The sequence below is a fragment of the Aedes albopictus genome, chromosome 1 (assembly GCF_035046485.1).
Source record: "Aedes albopictus strain Foshan chromosome 1, AalbF5, whole genome shotgun sequence".
Classification (NCBI taxonomy): Eukaryota; Metazoa; Arthropoda; class Insecta; order Diptera; family Culicidae; genus Aedes; species Aedes albopictus.
The window spans coordinates 188,955,859-188,973,265 of NC_085136.1; positions in this window are offsets into that span (position 1 = coordinate 188,955,859).

The window sequence follows — 17,407 nt, forward strand, 5'->3', positions numbered from 1 at the left end:
GGCATGCACTTACTTGTGAAGGTAAAAGGAACGTTTTGATTATTGCGTTGCATATGATAAACTTGGGTCTGGGTTGAAGCAGTGTGCAGCACATGTCGTACGCGAATGTCGCTTCGATCACCAATCTGGTAGAATGAGGTTGTATGACTAGGAACAATATGACGTGCCTGCTTTATAAACGTCAGTAGGGTTAAAGTCGGGTATTTATTCTCTTCCTTTCATAATATCCGACACCATAAGATAGGATGTGAAGTGAATGAGTTCTTTCGTCCTCTCAGCAAATGTGTGTCCAGGTGAGTCATATATCACTAGGCAAGTGTGCACGCTTTCCGACATTTTAAAATCTTCTAGCCTGCAAAGCAAAACAAATTACTGGATTCCGTAAAATATTTCAGGATTTTGTGTTTGTCCCGAACCATTTACGGACTTTTTATTGTGAATGAGAGAGAAGGAGAGGCAATGATGGGTTGTTACTACAGAACTCCGTTGCAAGTTCATGGTTGTTCCGAAAATCCCTATTTATAAGTTGCATATGTAAAACAACTGCTCCACAATAACTGTTCATTAAACACAAACAACTGTTAAAGATTTCCTGAGATAATGACAACACAATTTTACATTTTGATTTTATATTCTTTTTGTACTTCCACTACAAAATGCAAAGGGAGATTGTTTGCTAACATAATTGGGAGTTCTAGTATGATATTTATACAAGTTTGAAAATAGTATAGTCTATTTCCTGATATTGGGCTACGATATTACCTATTTAGGATGAAGAAGCACAGTGTTTCTTTCGCATTTTTTTGTGCCTGCCCAACATGTCTCAAATGCAACTACAATATTTGCTAAGAATAAACTTGCTATGAGAATCTAATTCTTTTCTGTACAGTTTTCAGAAATTCAAATTTGATCAAAATGGAAGACAGTCATTTTAGTGATCACCTTTGGTCCATGTTCTCAATGTTGTTTCACAGCTGTGTATTTGCTATTATATTCTAATGAAATGTTTGATATAGTGTCTATCTTGATATGTCATTAGCATGCGGAAACATAAATATGTATCCATTCAGCCTACGATTATCATCCCATCTTTTTGTAAAGGACAACCTCGTAAAAGCATCTTACCACCGAAGCTTTGATAAGCATCACTTACTTAACATTTAACACGTGTTCTGAATGGATAATTTTAGCTCACAAGGCCTGACATCATCAGCGTGCCTGTTTATTCAATTGAAGAAATGCCATCCAAACCGTTTGAGAAAGGGAATAAATTTGGAAGACTTCTAAAATTGAACGGGAATGAATTTATTGATTATGGTTGTGAGTTCGTAAATAACGCCGTGATTTACGACTGCTGCTTGGTGTCTCGTGTTGGTACTACCCAGAGGCCATAGGCTGACACGTTGGCCGCAGAACTTGACTGGAATTGATATTTTTCTTAGGTACCATTTTTGGGTGGCAGCATTTTTCTTTGCTTACATTCATGCTTTACGCTCGTCAGTTCGGTGGAAAAGGAGACATAAAAACCACTTGGTACAGCTTTTATTTTGAGTGAAATGCGATCAGATAAGTCAGTCAACGAACACAAACGATGGCTGAAGCACACAATGATTTGAATTCTCAATTGAACGCGTCAACATTGTGGGACATGGCCCGCGGCTTTGATATTGGCTGGCGGGTGGCTTTTCTGTGGGTTGGATTTGATGGTTCGTTGTAATGAGTATGAGGTGCTGAGCGGGGCTTTTTGTGCATTTCATGAGATGTTGAGGCTCCCCTTCCCGCCCTTCTAGGCTCAGCGCACCAGTAAAGTTTAAATTTGTGCAGCATCATGCCAGCAACTTCTGATTCCAACCGTGTGATGCAATTTATTGATTGTGGACTCATGAGGACATAAATAACAACAAAAACTTCATCCATAGTTTCTTCATTAGGGGGTTTTTAACTGGTTTTGATAACCGAATAGAACAACAAAACAACTTGAATCATGAACGGTACTGAAGTATATTAAAATGTAACAGCTTTCTTTTGGTGTCTGTCATTACATTCAACTGGATAAACCAGCATAAAATTTAAAGAGTATTGCAACAAGTCGATGTATTAGACATAAAACAATCAATCAATAAACTCTAAGTAATAGTGTGGAATCTACGGGAGACTAAGGTAGTGCGGGGTTAGTATGGCAGGATTACTACCCCGACCCACTAAACTGTTTCCAAAGTATCTACACCATTTCGATCAAGCGGGTTCTCCTGAATGCCCAGTTTGTGTAGGTTTGGAGGAAACGATGGAACGTGTTCTTTTCATGTACCCGTGCTTTCCCACAATGCTTACCATATAAGGCGGTATGGTGAGACGGCTACATATAATCTTGTTCGGAAGATGTGTAAAGGCAAGCTTGGGTGGAATTCTGTTTCATCTGCTAACGCTCAAATCGTCTCGGAGTAGATGCGTGGACCCGAGGAGTGGCTAGTGCAGGTGCTAAACAAGAGGTGGTCCAACGGTTGGTGTCGGCTACGTAGATCATACCGGTGCCCTGCCGTCGGATTCGACCCTTCAATCGAATAAGTGGCCGCGCGGAGAACATCATAGTAGCATCGCTGTCGTGGCGTCGGACTACTGCTGTGCATTGGATTCGAGTCTGTGGATGTAATGGATTTTTCGGCAAGGCCCGGAGTAGGTGCAGGCCCCATGTCGGCAAGTCTTTCTGTTTGCTAGTCAGTAGGGCCGTAGTCTTCAGGAAGTCAAAGCACGGTGCGCGCGATGTTATTGGTTAATGATTATTGTACCTACCTCTTGGATCGGAAAATACAGTCGTGCCTCCTTCGTTGTATGTTGAAGGCGGTCCAACACCACACTACCTGAGACTGCCGTTCGGATGTCTCTTGAGCAGATCATCCATCCATTGCTTAGAGAAGAAAAAATGGTCACTACACACTTACGACAGCTCTTACGTTGAAGAGTTATCTCATAAGTTTTAGTGACCTTAGTGACAAGATAGCTTCCATGGTAGACCTGCCCTTGCGGAAATCAAACTGGTTACACGAGATATCATCAATACCCTCTGTGTACTGTTGAGCTGTTGAGGATGATCCTCTCAAGCACCTTCCTTGCCGAGCTGAACAAACATGTCAATTTCTTGATTTTGCTTTGGCTGACCAAGCCATGTGGGAAATTACACTGTTGAAAATGCTTTGACATCCATGTGCACAACAGAACACGTGCTCGATGAACAAATTGAGATTTGAAATTATGAAAAGAAATCCACGTACTCCGGTGAGACTCGAACTCACGACTCCCAATTCGCTAGACGGGCGCTTCTATTCCTTCAAGCTACGGAGTCACTCGACTAACATATTGGTCTATATGCCGACGGATCACCGGGTCACATGATGCTGGAAGATAATGATCCTGTAGGCATGACTCCACGTTGGATTTCCTCACAGCAGGCCTTTTTGCTTTATCTCGGTTTTAAGTGAGACTTTGGCGACCACGAACGCCACCTATCGTTTATATCACTCCTCGCCAGTACGTGCTCGCTGCATCCACCGCCTAGTCCAGAGGTAGGCAAGGCGTATGTTTCGTAATAGCTTGAGTCCATTAAGTCCATCAGCCAAGGCATGGTATGCATGGCAACTCCGCTACCTGCTGGTTACCGCTTAGACCGAATATGAGCTATGTCTAAATATCTCCACGTTTAAGTATGATGCAAGATCTATACTCACTCACCAAAAGAAAACTGTGGCAGTTTGACAAAAAAGAGTAAATTAAACATTGTCTAGTCAAGTACGAAACACTGAAGATGCCCCTAAGTTGAGATCGAAATACGTATCTGTCATAGGATGCAAACACATTAGTTGGAATTATCAGGAGCAGTACTTAAACCGATTTTCTTCTATTTAAAATAGTGTTAAAAGTTCATTGAGCTAGGAGAATTGTAATCTCCATTAAACAAACACATTGGGTTAAAACCACGGTAGAGTTTCCTTTCATTGCAGAAGCAACAGTAATTGTAGTATCGACATTATCAAGATCGACATCGAACATGACTTGTGCATCTACCAAGATCTGATCCCGCTGGATCGTGAAACGACTTCCACGGCCTGGGAATTAAAGTCACCCGCTAATACGACTGGCTTTTTTACCCTATGAGCTCTGCCATCATTCAATCCAGCATCTGTGTGAACTGCTCAATCGACCATTGCTAAGGCACATAATAGCCACACAAAAAGACCCTGTTCACCTTGGCGACCATGAAGCCCTGATATGTAGCCACAACCCGATTGCCATTATCGTCGGGTATCCGGTATGGATCCGCTATGATGGCGTTGTCCGCCCCCGTCCCTCACTCAGCAACTGCCTGATAAAGCAGTTTCTGGGCTGTGTCACACTGCAAGTGTTGCAGGCTTGGCTACGTTTCCTGCACTGTGACGTGTCAGCTGGGTATCTCTGGAAGGCCGAGCACCTTGCGCCATTCGCGCAGCCTTGTATCTTTTATCGTGCACCTCAACATCACATATTAACCCTAAAAGGGATACCTTCATGACCTCAGTATCGTCACCTCGCTGAGTGTGTTCCATCAAAGACGAGCTCTGAAAGGCGCCTGGGGTCCAATGGACCCCAGGTATCCCTTTTAGGGTTAAGCTTGCTTCTGCCAAGGGCTTTACAGTCCCATTGTTTGTGTCCCGATTCATCCAGTAGGCCCGCAGACGCACCCTTCCCACCTTCCCGAGAAGCATAACCAGGGCTTGACGTACTGGCAGTACAGCCCTTCACCTTCGGGATGAATGACCTGCCGCAGTTACCATGAGTTTATAAAGGTCCTGCGTGGCCGCTATCACGAAACTGTCATTAGTAATACCGATATGATATAATACTAGATACATATTTTGCTTTTGGGCCACCATTAAATCACCACCACAATTACTGAAAGTTTGACAGGACTCTAGTTTTCTACCAATAACAATTTTGTCATTTAAAAGTATTGTTTTCTTTTTTAGTTTTTGCCACTTTACTGTACAAAGTTTAGTATGGATGGCACAGGGCAATTTAGAGGTCACATTTGAAAATATTTTTTTTGCAGCCAATGAAATTTCTGGTTGAACATGTATCATTAATTTATATCAACTGTTTCAAATATAATTTTACTTACAGTGAACAAACAGACATGCTAAAATGCGTTTGACAATACGCTCGGACTTAGAGAATTTCATTTCCAATCCCCTGTCGGGCCAGTACGTGCGGTCTGCGTCGCAAAGACTTCGAAAACCAAAATACCAACCAACAAGCAATGGTTGGTGTTCCGCTACGTGGTTGGAATAAAAGTTCGTACTGGTACTGGTGGTAGGTAGGTAGGTACTCGTATTCGGACCTATCGTAGTGGAATATGGCGACAGAATGAGAATACTTTGTCGTTGCATTTTTATTACCACGGCGAAGACCAGCGACGCTCGATGGCCCGCGTTTGAAGTGTTCTTTCGAGCACTAAAAGTAATGATTGTTTTAACGGAATCACATCCTGCTTTGGCCCACGAAGTTTCTACACTGCTGCAGCAAACCATTTCTAGCCAGACTTAATTTACGAGACCCAAAACAACGGCAGCCATTGTAGTGGACCCGTGATCAGCCAGCAAAACGTTGTTGTCGGTGCGCTTATTTGAAATCACTGACCCATTTTCGATTCCAAAAATTGATTATAGCTTTGGAAATGACATGGAATTTCAATGCATTCGTGTCAGCGGCATCCATTTGACGTAGACGTGTGTAAAGCATTGAATGGAAAGTCGTTTGCTTTGAACTCTGATGAACGAAAAATAACGTTAGAACATGTAAATACTGATTTACAAAGGATTGCGTTTTGTTTGCTTTGAAACATGTAACACTATACACATACTTCATGCTACAACCATTGAATTGTCATGGATGTGCAATCCGAAACACTAACGTAGTTATTCAGCAGTGTACTTGAAGAAAAGGTCAATGCAAAATACATCCACTTACTAGCAAAAAAAAACTAATTAATCAACTTGGCGGTGATGGTGCTTTTCAGTGGATTTGTATCATATTAATAAATACTATGCTTTTGTTATTCCTGTTATTCCCCTTGCGTGCCCGTCCTCTAGCAAGCATCAGTGACAGCCAGCTCCATGACGACGTTGACAGTGTGAAACTGCTTCATTGAGAAGAGGAGCTTTGGCGGAGCAAGTCGCTTTCATCGTGTGATTTCGCATTATGCCATGTGATTGCTAAGATGGCGGGAACGGATTGATCCAGTGAGTTACCGATAACCACTTTATCAAGAAGACTTGCAGTACTGCTCAAAATCGGGAGTCACTGTTAGCAGCGCCACCACGGATTAAGGTGGAAGCATTTATGGCAGTGTGTGTAAATCTTCATACTCGCACCAATACACTCTTATACTCTTATGAAAAGGTACCACCTTAGCTCAACAGGCGGCAGTGCCGTCGGTGTCGCATGCCGTTAGTATGGGAAAACAACAGAGTTGCATGTATGCTTGATAAAGTAGTCTTCGGAGTTACGCAATATTCACAGGAGCACCATAAATGACATAGCATTTTTTGGCTGATTTTAAACAACACCCCCCACCCCCTCACCCCTCGTAACCTATTTTTCCGATTTTCCATACCTTATACATGGCTCGTAGTATTATCAGACACTCCTCTGTCCCCCCTCAAAAGCTGCGTCATTTATGGGCGGTCCCTTATATTCCAAAACATCATCTTTGACAGGGCTGCAATACGGTAAGTCGATAAAGAGAGCGTCCAACATAAGCTCTGGTCTTCACTAGTTTCTACCTCATGCTTCCAGGAGTCAATCGATGACGAAGACTGTCAGCAAAGAGTTGTATGCATAGCTGGTAGTGCAGCCTGGGCACTGTTGTGCTTCTGAGTTCAGCTAGTTTGTGGAGGTACGTCACGAGCGTCAACATTGTCTGTTCTGGCATCCAGTGGCTGAGTATGAAATGTTCCTCCACCGGAAACTATACCTAAGGTGGCAGTCCCACCACGATGGACATGGGACCTTAGGAGAACCTTACTGTTACCTAACCCTAAAAATCACTACAGAAACCGAAAATAAAAGATTACGAACCGATTCAACGGCAACAACGTTTAACGCGAAACAACGGACAAGAATTGGAATTTGGAATGTATTAACCCTAGCCCAGCAGGGAAAACTGGCACAATTAGCTAATGAATCATGCCGTATAAAGCTTGTGATCCTAGGACTGGTCGTTGGCCGAACTTGAAGAACACAGATTGTCGTCGGATCAAATTCTGCTACACTCTGGCCTACGAGGTGAACACACTCCTTGCTACCGTGGAGTTGGTTTCCTACTTAGGGCTCACGCCCACGCTGCGCTCATGAAGTGGCAACCAGGCTTTCCAAATGCACAGCCTTCTCGCAACAGCACGCACACGCATGAGTGAAAGATGTATTGTAACAGCCGCTGCTTCGGCTGCTTGCCTGACAGTTCCATACTCGAGTCGTATCGAGAAGATTGGGAAACGTCGTGGTATTGTTGTTCGCAGGGCGATGACAATATTCGGCTAACCTGGGAGCAGTTCTCTCTAATATAAAAGTATTCACTTTTAATAAACATCCATACCGCACAGAGAATGTGTTACATACACACATTTTTTAAAACTGCTCGTACGCTCACGTTTTTGCAAAATATCAATATTTTTCGGTATTTGAAGGTGGTTTATAAACCCATATTGCCATATCGAAATTATTGCAAAAAACATGCTCATGCTGATAAAAAAAAAATGTGCGTATGCAATACATTCTATGTGCGGCATGGATGTTTAATGAAAATGTGCAGGCCGCACACATTTTTGAGCGTAGCCGTTTTTGCGTGTCGTGTTCCCGACAGTGCACTGCAGTGATGTGGTAAGGTATGTCGCATGAGTTTTATTCTGTGGCAGGGTTGTTAATAGTCATCGGAACTGAAGCATAATCACTGACGACAACGGGTAATAAAAAGTTTGCGTCACTGAGTCGCAGCTCTTGATTTTTTTCTTCAAACGCCGTCAGTCAGTTTCGAAAAAGTTTTGCCGTTTATCTTTATTGGCATTTTCGTTGAGCAGGGCAGACGAATGAACATTAAGCCCCCCGGGAATGACTGATCAAAAAAAAAATGGAAGTATGAAACACGCCTTCATTCGGAATCGAACCAAAAACCTTCAGATTTGCAGCTCAACAAGTATACCAACATATTAGCTAATTCCACAGCTCCGAAAGATCGCGGCTAAATTGTCAATAAAAGCTTGACTGGTTCGCCTTTTGTCTGTAATCGGATGCCATGTGACAAATGCATGTTCGTCTTTTATCTTTACAAAAGGGGACAAAAGAGAATGACGAAAACTATAGCTCATTGTTTTATTTTCGGTTCATCCTCGTCGTGGTTTCTTTGTCGGTCGCTGACGGAGTTTTATTAGCTGACGAACTTTTTTAGTTTTTCGTCGTTGGTCGGTGACGAAACAGATGGTTACCAACCCTGTTCTGTGGGCTTTCATGAACCATGCATTCATAAGGCTGTCATGGAAATAAGAGTGCGACAGCCACCAGGGTGCGATGACGTCACGTTTTCGTTTCCCGCATCTTGTACCAATGTTTAGGGAACTCAAATGCATTGTCAATGGGGGAACCCAATTGATATTGGCTGCAAACAATCCTATTGGGTGGGAATAGGGATGTCATATACGCGGCGACAGCCATCGAAATACAATCATGATGCGGTACTTTTGGTAAGCCTGCTGGGAACCTATAAATGAGAGGATATTGTAGCCAGATTCAGAACCAGGTCCGAAACCATAACGTGATCCAATGTTACGTGCCAACCGATGCTGCCGAAATCCAAGGAAAAGAGAACTTTTTTTGCCAACTGAATGCTGTCGTGGACAAGATCCCGAAAGGTGATATCAAGGTCTTCATGGGCGACTTCAACACGAAGGTTGGTTCCGACAACTCGGACTATGAGCACTAGTATGGGACACGCTCGTATGGAAAAAAAAAATCCTCGCTACAGTCGACTTTTTAGATCCCATTTAGGTCCCATATGAACTGTACAAAATTCCAGCGCAATCGGTGAAACTATAATTTAGCGCAAGCGGTTCAAAGTTTTCATAGGATTTACTATGGGAAAAGTTACACTTTCAAACAAAAAATCCTAGAGGTCACCCTTTGTCTCCTTAATTCGAATCGATCAATGCTTCTTGTAGAAAAATCATTTATGAAACTTTCTTTCGAAGACCACAAAACGATTGGATGCTTGTGGAAAAAGTTATTGATTTATTACCGATTAGTGATCCAAAGAACGGCTTTTTGTTTTGTTTTATCAGCAGCACCATTTCTCAACAACACCAGTAGCAACAAACGTTAAGCAAACGAATGTCTTAATTACTGCTTACTGCATTCGTTTTTATGGTATGACCAGATTTGCCATCTGAAGAATCGAGTGAGCTGAAAAAATAAGTTTGTTTAGATTAAATGCGTTCAGGAAAACTAAGAAACTGTGTGGTAGTTCTTATGTTCCGTAGAAAACCTTAAAAAATAAGAAACTTGAGCTCTGAAAAAATGTTGTGTAAATGCCTTTATCGATTTTTCCCAAATTTTGATTAAGGCGTTCCTTAGACAACTTGTTGAGAAAGCGAATGTGATAAAAATTTAGATAATTTTTGGTATTTAGTGATACATAATGTTGAATTCATTAAAAAACACCTTTGTGCAAATGCAAATTTGAAAAATTGAGTTATTTGTTAGAGAACTCCACTGTTCTTCAAAATATCAAGACAATTGAAAGGAAATATGAAAATATGGAGTACAATATGCTATACTCTGAAAGAAGTTGGTAAAAATCATTAGATCAGTTCATTTAATTTAATAAACAAAGTGTATTTATAATTTCTGAAACAGTCTATAGATACATATTTCAGTATAAAATTCGATATTTTCCGAAATTGCGTGTTGGGCGAACTTTAAAGACACTTTTAAACTTTTGATTCCGTAGCTGTATCGCAAATGTAATGAATATTCGAATAAATGTTTCAAGCTGCCAAGTATTCACTAAACCCAATTTCGTCATCAAAAGTTCTATAAATATTGAAGTTAATGCATAAAATACTACATCTGGAAGTTATAACATATTTAGTATGGAAATTGCATACTTTTAGGCGTTTCTTATGATTTATTAAACTTCAAACTTAAATAATTAAAAAAAAAATAGTGAGCCCGTAAAAGTTTTGCATAGCTTTTCGCATTCTGGGTGGTTAATGCAGGTGGAAAACATATTTCCGGCACTAACAACAACATTTCACTGACTGATTAATTTCACCCCGAAAGTAAAATATTTGATTTTTTATTTCAAATGACATTTTTTGTAATAAAATGATTTAGTAAAATTTCCAACATCGGTGACTGATGAAAACCACGGTCGTACTTGTTTTAATGCATTGAATATAACCATATCCATTAGTATTCAAAAATTATTCGACAAAAACTGCGAAAAGTGATCAATTTCACCCGAAATCACAGAACACAATATAAGATATCCGATACACGATATACAAAATATTATACCTATACGAACATTCTACATTCAACAGATCATGTCCAAGATCTTTCTACTCATGCTTTAAATTCTAGTGGGATACTGATGCTAACAAAAGCACAATGGAGTAATGTTGGGCAGTTACTAAATTTCCAAATTAAAAAAAAAAAACTTGGTTACTAGTTAAAATGTCAAGTTTAGCAGAAAATGAGAGGTGATTAGATTACATCAGAGAAACTTGATCCCGCAGAACGAGAAGTGAAATTCGATTTAACCTTGCCCAGCCATTCACTGCTGTCTGAGCACCTATGTATTCGATGTTGACGGAAATTTTATAAAACGGTCCTCTGCGCCTGAGTGCAGATACCTACAAAAAGCTGTGCTCTGGTTGACTCGTTCAGTGAATTATTTCCCCGCTCTATGGTCACTATTGGCTGTCGAACGGAGTGCTGATTGGCAGAATACGAACGAAGCAAAACAGCATAATGGCATAGGGAGTTGTTGACGAAAAAAATGATAGTGCTTTCATTCAGTTATCCATCAGCCGGAGTCTGCTGGCTTGATGATGGCTAAGAGTAACCGCCCTATGCACTGCCGGGTTAGATAATCGATGACGGTGGTGGCAACAATCACCGAGTGGTTGATATCTTTCGATACTGACGAGTGCGTGCCCCAATCATTCCAATAGGTTGCAATGATCCTTAGGGCTCAGACGTAACTGGTTTTCGGCCTATTCCAAAACAAGATAGCCGTTCCCATTTTTTTTCTTCTGAAAAAGTGTTACGTGTCCTTCATTCCAAACAGAAAAATAAAACCATCAAAAGTGGAATGGGGCTGGGTGGCAACCCGGTATGATATGTAATGCGACAGGATTCATACGCAAAATTATTATAAGGGGGCATCCGATGATTACGTTATGTCACTTAGAGAAAAACTTAGGCAGACTTTTCAGCTGCTTCAACTGAACGCTTCTTAGCTAAATTTTCCACACTTTTATTATGATTGTGTTGTGTTGTGTTCGATGGATGACCCCTAAAAACCTTAATCGATATCGATTCCAAAATTTCATAATGATCCTTGTATTTTTGCGCAACATGAAGCGCAACTTGAAAAAGTAAAAGAACATTCCAGCTAAAATTAAGCTTGAAAGTTTATTGACCGCATTCTTGTTTTTACATGTTTTTGTTTAATAACTAAGTGGATGTGAACAAAAACGGTAATTTTCATAAACTTGTTTAATTGGCCTCGCTCAGTTTGCCACGGCGAGAGCCGTAAGCCAATTTTTCGAAATGTTTTATGACCACAGTCAACTTTTATTCAGCGTACGCAATTAACGAATCGTCTGAAAAATCAGCGTGAAAACTGTGAATGAATGGCTTGAGAAAAGCTGAATCGATAGTGGCGCTCGGAATCCACCGAGCAGACCATTCGTGCGTGAAAGCAATTCCATTCGGCCGCCGCCCGTCGTCGCCCGTGAGATTAAGCAAACAGATGCGGTTGAGCTTTGATCATTTAAACGGTTGATGAATGGATTCGGCGAAAAGCATTCGGTGAGAATGGTAAGGTATAATTATGTACTTGATATGCTCAGGTTTTTTATTTGTCTTGAGCTGTACAGCTGCATGCATCATGATGAGATTAATAAAGCCGATTGTTTGTCTGCTGTTGTTATTTTTTGCAAAACAATAATTACATGTTTAGAATAACGATACACTTTATACTCATTTTTTGATTCTTAATTTCATAGTAGTTAAGGAAGCTATCTACATGTTACAATAATAAACTGAAATATGGTTCCGACGCGAAAATATTAGAAAACTACCCAAGCAACACAAATGGTTACAAAATAGTCACAGTGACTTCTGTGCAACCCTTACATGCGCTGCCGTGACTGTCTTGTAACTATGTGTGTTGCTTGGGTATTGTTAATGTAATCTAGTCAAGTTAACTTTTTACACAAGCGTCGGATCACTATGCGGATTTTGACATGTCATACACACGCCATTAGTTACAGAGTTTTAGAAAAAAATAGAAACATGCAAAAAAGTACAAAATTACGTTTTCTCATACTAAATCCCATACAAATTTCATTTGCAATGCGCGACCAATAACACCCAATTTTTACACAGTTTGTTTGGATGCTAAAAGAAAGAGAGAGAGTTGTTGCAAAAAAAAAAACGGATTAATCCACCTAGTGGTGATAGTGCCTTTCTCGTCGAATTTGTACTCATGCTCTTTCCGTCGACGTAAGCAAATTATCATTGTGTTCAAGTTGATAACTAATTGTGTTATAAAGTATTTTATTCAATATTACATTTAGTTATCAACAAGAAAAATACAGGTGATTGATAACAGGTTTTGTTATCATTTGGTTATCATTCAGAGCTACTTTACCGACCAAAATATTAAAAATCTACTTTACCGACATAGATACCAGTTGAAAAAAGTTTCTTATAAATATAATTCATGTTTTCAACTATTGCGCCCAGTTGGTCTTGAACCCTGATCGAGTGATTACCGGTCACAGTCGATACCCCTGTACCAAAAGGACTCAGTGAGAGGGAAAGTGGTTGAAGGCTACGCTTTCGTACTGCAGTCGCATTGAAGATGGAAAGCGGAATCTATTTTTAGATTCGAAGTCCACCAGACCTTCAGTTTTGGGAAAGCTTTGAAATGTGCGTTTGGAAATTGATAACATATTTTGTTATCATTTAGTATTTTTATGTTATCGCGATAAACCAAAATTATTGATAACTAAATTTGTTATGATTTGATTATCATCAATTAGAAAAGATGATAACAAAAATAACAATATGATAACACCGATAACATAGTTTATTATCAAAGTTATATCACTTAGTTATCCGTCTTTGCTCGGGTTTACTGGAGGCCGATCAATACCAAGACTTTATAACAAGCTAAAATATAATTAATTTCACAACAAAAAATCACTTTACAGTCTTTGATAAACTTTTTCCTGCACACTTTACTGGTTACTAGATTCATAAAATTTGACCAAAAAAATTGAAGCAAGTGAAATTTTTCATACTGAATCCAATTCAAATTTAAACCATATAACAGAGCGCAAGGAGAAACCAGTCGGATCAAAATTTTACGCAGTAATTTTAGACGCAAAAGGGGATTGAAAAATTTTGTTGCGATTTTGCGATTTAAACAGGGATTAGAAAAAAGGTGTGATTCGTTGAGCCTGCTTCAGTTTTGTAAAGATTTTGTTCTCTTACACATATTTATCGCTGTTTTCACCACTTCCTATGAGATACCTGGAACCGGTTCCAAGACTGTACCTATTGTTTTAAATACTTATGGTCTGAGACTAGTTTCTTGCTAACTGTTCAACAGGTTTTCTGAAAAGCCTAAAATTGATGTGCATGCATGGTTATTCTGGCGGAACATACAAAACGGGTTCTGGAACACTACCGGTAGTCTCTGATGGGATCAAAGGCTGTGTTCCTGCAAACCGTTCATTAGGTTATCAAAATAGCCGCGATTCAATATGTCGCATGCATGGGTTTGGCTCTCATATGCATTTCCAGCAAAAACCGGAACCGGTTCCGGAATACTGCTGGTTGTACCAAATATGGTCTGAAACCATGTTCCTGCTATCCGCTCATCAGGTTATCTAAAGAGCCGCGATTTGATGTGTCGCATGCATGGGTTTGGTTCACTTTTATATTTGACCACTTCCGGAGGGACATTCGGAACTGGTTCCAGAGCACTACCGGTAGTCTCGCTGTGATCTAAGGCTACTTTCCTGCTTACCATTCACCAAGTTATCGAAAAAGCCGTTATTTGATGTGTCGCATGCATTTGGTTTGGTCTAAGGTTTGGTTCACTTTTATATTTGGCCATTTCCGGCGGGACACCCGAAACCGGTTTCGGAACACTACTAGTAGTTTCTGCTGTGATCTAAGGCTATTCTCATGCTTACTGTTCTTCAGATTATCGAAAAAGCTGCTATTTAATGTGTCGCACGCATGGGTTTGGTTCCCATCTACATTTGGCCATTTCCGGCGGGACACACGGAACCGGTTCCGGAATACTACTACTCCTAAATATAGTCTGATTTCATTTTATTGCTAACCGTTCATCAGGTTATCCAAAGAGCAGCGATTTGATGTGTCGCATGCATGGGTTTGGTCTAGGGTTTGGTTCAATTTTATATTTGGCCACTTCCGGCGGGGCACCCGGAACCGGTTCCGGAACACTACCGGTAGTCTCTGCTTGATCACAGGCTATTTTCCTGCTCACTGTTCAGCAGGTTATCGAAAAAGCTGCTATTTGATGTGTCGCACGCATGGGTTTGGTTCACTTTTATATTTGGCCACTTTTGGCGGGACACCGGGAACCGGTTCCGGCACACTACTGGTTCAGATATGGTCTGAGACTATTTTCTTGCTTACCGTTCATCAGGTTATCGAAAATCCCGTGGTTTGATGTGTCGCATGCATTTTCATATCTGGCCCCTTCCTGTGGTACCGGTCCGGAACACCTAAATGGCCATAACTCTGGAACGGCTGGACCGATCCAAACCATTTTCAATAGGAAACAATGGGACTAGATTCCCCGTCGAATGAACAGTCGGTCATTAAAATCGGTTAAGGTTTACTGCCAAAAAGTGATGTGAGTTTTTTGTACACACACATACACACATACACACACACATACATACACAGACACATACATACGCACAGACATCACCTCAATTCGTCGAGCTGAGTTGGTTGGTATATGTGACTCGACCCTCCGGGCCTTCTATCGAAAAGTCATTTTTGGAGTGAACATATAGCCTTTCCAGTACAAGAAAGGCAAAAACGAACTTGTTTATCTTGTATAGTGGTCATATTAAGAAGTTGGTGCAGAGATGAGCTTCTGTCGTGTCTTTTTTCCGTCGTTTCCTTCGTTGCCTTGATTTCCCGTGCCTATGCTCTCCAAGCCATTCAGGTGCGGATCAAAGTACTGCTTCCACCATGTCTCATCCGTCCGTCAATAGGATCCCGTCCTAATACATGCAGTGCAGATATCTGCTCCCGACATGAATCTGCTACAGAATGCGTAAATCTTCTGTTAGAATTTCTATGTTTTTTGTGAACGGCACAGAAGTTCCATTTTCTCGCACCACGCTTTTCCAAACAGTGTTCATTTTTTGTTTGCTTGAAAGAGAAGCCTGCTGTTTTCGCTTCTATTTGTATCATTCCACGTTCTGTCAGGTTTCATACTGCTGCATTGTCTCACGCTCTGCATTCTCCTGCTCCAAAATCGCTCTGCACTCCTGCTTCTACGTAATCGTGATGGTACAAACGTCCCAAATAGAGAATAACGTGTCTCTGGAGCTGGCCTTTTGATCACTAGAGGCACCATCGAGCACGCCTTCGCACGGCAACGAGACCTTGAGATTCTGCGCGTATGTTAAGGATATCCTGTTGCTTCAGTTGCTCTGGGTCGTGCCGACTCACCGTCTGCGCGTTCTGGGCATGAAGGGGATCCTGCATACCACCTAAAGCCTGGCCTGATAGAAATTGTGTCAAGTGACAGTTCACCTAAAGGGTGATACGGTCAAAATTTGGTCACACAATTTTTTTCATAACTTTAGACTGCGTACACCAAAACAGCTAATTTTTGGACCAGTAATGCTACATTATATGTAGCTTATACCATAAAATTTTCATCAAAATCGATTAAGTATTGGTTGATATATAGATGAAACCATCCACCTACCTTTTTAAAATTTTGCACAAAGGCGCTCCATAGTAAATTTTCGGAAATTTAAGGTCAGTAAAGCACAATTTTGATTATAGAACAACCAATACTGCTCCGATTTTTATCAAAATTTTACAGTATAATACTATTATGAAAATACGTTCCAAATAAAATTTTAAGCTATTTTGTATGAATACTTTCAAAGTTGTAGCAGTTTGAATATGAAAAAAACTGACCGGGTGCCACTTAAGCAAATATAACTTTGTAACGGCTCGATCAAACTGAATGAAATTTTTACACAACATTTTGATATGCATACTACACATACAGAAAAATTTTCATTGAAATCATTCTTATTTGTGAAAAAAAAAAATAAAATTGCAGATCTCAGGGTTCAACAATATCTTCCCAAATACTGGACCGATTTTGATGAAAATTTTATGGTACAAGCTACATATAATGGACCATTACTGATCCAAAAATCAGCTGTTTTGGTGTACGCAGTCTAAAGTTATGAAAAAAAATGTGTGACCAAAATTTGGCTTGACTTGACAAAATTTGACAAAATTTGACCACCTAAACAAATATAACTTTGTAATGGCTGGATCAAATTGAATGAAATTTTTACACAACATTTTGATATGTATACTTTACATACAGAAAAATTTTCATTGAAATTGGCTCAGTATTTCTGGCTCTATAAATAAAAGAGTAAAAATGTGTTCTTATTTTTTAATCCTCCTTGTACAACATTTTAAAATTGCAGTTTTCAGGATTCACAATATCTCCGCACATACTAAAGCGATTTTGATGAAAATTTTATGGTATAAGCTACATATAATGAACCATTACTGGTCCAAAAATCAGCTGTTTTGGTGTACGCAGTATCGTGTTATGAAACCAATTGTGTGACCAAATTTTGACCGTATCACCCTTTAGCCATGGGTCCTGTCCACTCTTTAATCTCGCTCTTTCTTGTGTTTATCAAAGAGAATGAGCGAGTAAAAATAAAAAGGTGCACATGCTAGTGCCTTAGACACGCTTGGTATGAGCCTGTGCGTTCATCTACCATTACTGGAAGAATCCCATTCCCTCTGCCACCAGGTCCAGAATGGAGCCCTG